Genomic DNA, 5,120 nt, shown 5'->3' with positions numbered 1-5,120 from the left:
CTCCCTCTTCTATCCCTCTTTCTCCTTATTCCCTTCCATTCTCTCTAAAAAAAATCAGTAGAAAAAATATCCTCGGGTGAGGATAACAAAAATAAAAAATAAAGCAAAACAATAAAACAAAAGCTAAAATTTAAGTCTCATTAAGCAAAATGAATATTCAGAATTTATAAATAGGTCAAGAATGGTAGACCACCTTAAGAAATCTCTTTTATTGTTTTGTAAGAAATCTTATCAATCCTTCCAAGGTAAGGAGATATAGAAAGAAAATGTGTTGATCATGAAGATTCTAGGGGAGGATATGATAACAATGTCTCTTAAAACATAACAACTGCTTTTAAAATATAAAATGAAACCATGGGTAAATCAATAATTTATTTAAAATATATTGCAAAGAACTCAGAAATTTCACTTCTGGGTATATAGCCAAAATAATTAAATGGGACTTGAATGGGTATTTGTATATCCATGTTCATAGTGGCATTATTCACAAGAGCCAAAAGATGTCCATTGATGAATAAATGAATAAACAAAATGTGGTTATATGCATTACCCAACCTTCAAAAGGAAGAAAAGTATGGCATGCTACAAATGGATGAATCTTGAAAATGTTATGCTAAGTGAAATAAGCCAGTCACAAAAGGAAAGGTATTGCATAATTCTATTTATATGAAGTATCTAGATTAGTCAAATTCATAGAGACTGGAAGTAGAATATACTTTCTGGTACTGGCAGGAGTAGGTAATGAGGAGTTACTGTTTAAGAAGTACAGAGTTTCAGTTTAGGAAGATAAAAAGGTTTTGGAAATAGATGGATGATGATAATTCACAACTAGGTGCACGTATTTAATGGCACTGAACTGTACACCTAAAATGATTATAATGGTAAATTTTATATTGTGTATATTTTATCCATCTAATTATCAAAGAGAACAGAGCTTGTTAATTTATTTGATATTTTTAGCATATTTCTGCTCCAAGTCTTTAAATACATATTTGCAATTGAATTTCATTCTGAATAAGACTGAGTTAAAAATTATATACTTGTAAAACATAGTTAATAGATTTATGTATGTGAGATCAATATAATTTTTTTGTTTTAAATTCCTGTATGTTATATAACTTGATTTAAATATGCCTAAAATATTATATTGCTAAGATTATATATCTCTTGGTAATTTATTAAGTATAGTCAAAGTAGAATTTCATTATCCAAATTGAAAATATTGTTTGACATGGTTGATGACTAGTGGCTTATGTGGTAGGAAAATATTTTACCAGGAACTCTTGGCTAGTGGGAAGGCCAATAAGATATATTATCAACACTTTAAAATGGTGGTATATTCACAGAGTTCACAGTCTAATAGATGGCTAACAATTTGACAAATATCATTTTTAAAAAATTAAATACATTGGAATGTCTCTATAATGTTTTCCAGGGATCTGGGATTTTTTTCAGTGTTATATGATCCTCTTTGGGCCCTTAGCCAGCCCTTTAAAAAATGAACATTAGCTGCAGGAAAATGTGAAATGGAGGCATATTGTGATTAATTTCACTGTCTAGTATTTATTTTAAAGGGTTTAACCTAATATACAACACAGTGAAACTTTGCTTTCTCATACATAATGTATTAAAAAATTTAGTTCTTTAGAAAACATTACAAATGAGTTACAGTGAATAACAAATCCATATATACTTAGAGCTAGAATTTTTTCAGTACAGTTTATTTTTTCATAGCTGTCTTGAATGGATATTTTAAACGTAAATGGGTTCCATTTCTCCTAAAATAAAGCATCTTTAGAGGAGAAATTTTAAGGGAACAGATGAAATTTCATTACCATGCATGTGGTCACACCTTGTCAGAATTTAAGTCCTGAATTTCACTGTAATATTGATATTTGCACACATTTAAAGTGACATTATTTGGCAAAAGAACAAGTATCTAGTTTGAGTTAGTGGCGCACATGGTGATGACTAACCACGTACTACAAGGCTAAAACAATTTTTAAAATCACTTGTTAATGTGATAAGACCAGGCTTGTGTTTTTCCTGACCTCATTTTCAATTGACCTTTTTGTTCAGCCAATAGGTGAATAAATGTTTGGAATTGACAGATGTATTCTTTACTCAAATGGAAAGGACATGAGGGTGAGATATTAACTGCTTAATTCACACCTTCGTGGATATGAATCCCTTATTCTAAAATTGAGTAGTGCTTTTAGTGTAACTGTGTGTAGTTTGACTCTTAAACCAGATTTCACCTAGGTGAATGGATTAATAAGATCTTGTTGGAAAACTATATTTCTGGAAGAATTCTGTTCTAGAGAATAATTTATTGAGTATTAATTATCTTAGATTTTCCTTTTCTTTCTCCATTACTCATCTTCTTTCAGCCTATCGCTCCACAAAACAATAATTTGCCCAAATAAATAAATTCCATCAAATACTTAGACTTTACCTTCCTTATCATTCTCATTCTACAGCAGTTTTCCTAACAGTTAATGAGTCTTTTGGATATGGAATTTACTTGGTATTTAACAACTTTCATTATTTATTTTTTTAAAAAATATATTTTATTGATTTTTTACAGAGAGGAAGGGAGAGAGATAGAGAGTTAGAAACATCGATGAGAGAGAAACATCGATCAGCTGCCTCCCGCACATCCCCCTCTGGGGATGTGCCCCTAACCCAGGTACATGCCCTTGACTGGAATCGAACCTGGGACCCCTCAGTCCGCAGGCCAACGCTCTATCCACTGAGCCAAACCGGTTTCGGCAACAGCTTTCATTATTATTTAATTTTTTATGGATTGACATTGTCAATAACCCTTAATAATTATTTAAGACATTTTTTATTTTGTTTGATCAATGGAGAAGTTAAAACTTCTCATGACAATCACCACTATTGCTAGGCAATGTATCCAATTGTATCTCTGTAATTCAACTCATTCTCCCTCTCTTCCTCCCACCCACCCACCACAGAGTAAACTCTGAAATCTTCATTTACTGCTCTGCCTCATAGGAGCTATGTTCTGGATTCTGGCCCTTTGTGAGCAGAGTTCAGACCATGGCCAAGGAAGCGATGCAACCCCCATCCATATCCTCACCCTTTTGAGTAGCTTCCTCAAATCTGGGATCCTTCTTCTCAAATTTCACCTTCTGTACTTCTGAAATCAGATAAGTGCCTCATCAGCTAAATAAACTCACTATATTCTATTTGGCTCCATCTTCATATGCTCAAGTACAGGAAGGATGAGGCTCATCTCATACTTCTCCATTCTTTCAACAATGACACCTGTTGCCCAGAGCTTCAAAGCCTCTATCACAACTTTTATCCATGTTTATAGTGATTAACAGTGAAAGGACAATTCTCTCAGCAATTATTGGGTCATGATCAGAATTAGAAATCTCATAGACTCTTTAAAGTATTTTAAAGATTTAATTCACACATCATAAAATTCAGCCTTTAAAGTGTACAATTCACTGGTTTTTAATATATTCACAAAGTTATGAAACTATCCAATTCCAAAATTTTTCAGCACCTAAAAAAGAAACCCCATACACATTAGCATACATTGCCCCAAATCCTGTCCCATTAGCCCCTGAAAACCACTAATGTACTTTCTGTCTCTATCAATTTGCCTCTTAGAGACATTTTATGTATATGGAAACATACAATCTGCAGACCTTTGTGATTGATTTCTTTGATTTAGCAGTATGTTGTCAAGGTTCATAGCACTTATCAGTTCTTCATTACTTTTTTATTGGTAAATAATATTTCACTGTGTGGATATGTCACATTATTTATTCATCAGTTGATAGTCATTGGGCTATTTCTACTTTTTTAAAAAAATATATTTTTATTGATTTCAGAGAGGAAGGGAGAGGAAGAGAGAGATAGAAACATCAATGATGAGAGAGAATCATTGATTAGCTGCCTCCTGCACGCCCTCCACTGGGGATAAAGCCTGCAACCTGAGCATGTGCCCTTGACCTGAATTGACCCCGGGACTCTTCAGTCCACAGGCCGATGCACAATCCACTAAGCCAAACCGGCTAGGGCTGTTTCTACTTTTTGACTATTGTGAATAATGCTGCTATCAACATTCATGTAGAAGTATTGTGTGGACATATGTTTTCATTTTTCTTAAGTATCTACCTAGGAGTGAAATTGTTTGGTCCCATAGTAATGCTATGTTTAACTTTTTGAGAAAATACCATATTGTTTTCCAAAGAAACTATACCATTTTATATTCCCACCAGTGTGAAGGTTCCAATTTCTCCACAACCTTGTCAACATTTGTTATTATCTGCCTTTTTGATTATAGCTATTTCAGTAGGAATGAAGTGGAATCTCATTATGGTTTTGATTGGCATTTTTCTGATGGCATCTTTTTGTGTGCTATTATATACATTCTTTGGAGAGCTGTCTACTCAGATCCTTTGTCTATTTTCAATTGGGTTAGTTATCTTTTTTTTAATTATTATTGAGTTGTAATAGTTATTTATATATTCTAGATACAAGTCCTTTATCAGGTATACAATTTGCAAATTTTTTGTGTAGTCTTTACACTTTCTTTATGGTGTTCTTTGAAGCACTAAAGTTTTTAATTTTGGTGATGTCCAGTTTATCTTTTGTTGTTGTTATTGCTCAGGCCTTGGGTATTATATTCAAGAAACCATTGGCAAATTCATGACTACAAATAATTATACCTCTGTTTTCTTCTAAGAGCTTATAGTTTTATATCTTACATTTAGCTCTTTCATCAATTTTGAGTTAATATTTGTAGATGGTGTGAGGTAGGGGTACAACTTCTTTTGCATGATATATCTAGTTATCTCAGTACCACTTGTTGAAAAGGTTATTCTTCCCCCATTAAAATGTCTTGGCACCCTTTTTGAAAATCAACTGACCAAAAATGTGAGGATCTATTTCTGGACTCTCGATTCCATTCCATTGGTCTTTATGTCTATATTTATGTCGACACTGCACTGTTGTATCTCCATAGTATGTTTCAAACCATAGCAGGTTTTTAAAACTATAGCTTCATAGTAAGTCCTCCAACTTTGTTCTTATTCAAGATTTTTTTGGCTATTTTGGGTCAGATGCTTTTCATATGAACT

Source organism: Myotis davidii, unplaced genomic scaffold, assembly GCF_000327345.1.
Source record: "Myotis davidii unplaced genomic scaffold, ASM32734v1 scaffold266, whole genome shotgun sequence".
Lineage (NCBI taxonomy): Eukaryota > Metazoa > Chordata > Mammalia > Chiroptera > Vespertilionidae > Myotis > Myotis davidii.
The sequence above is the reverse complement of the archived record's forward strand: the minus strand, read 5'-3'. Positions refer to the sequence as shown.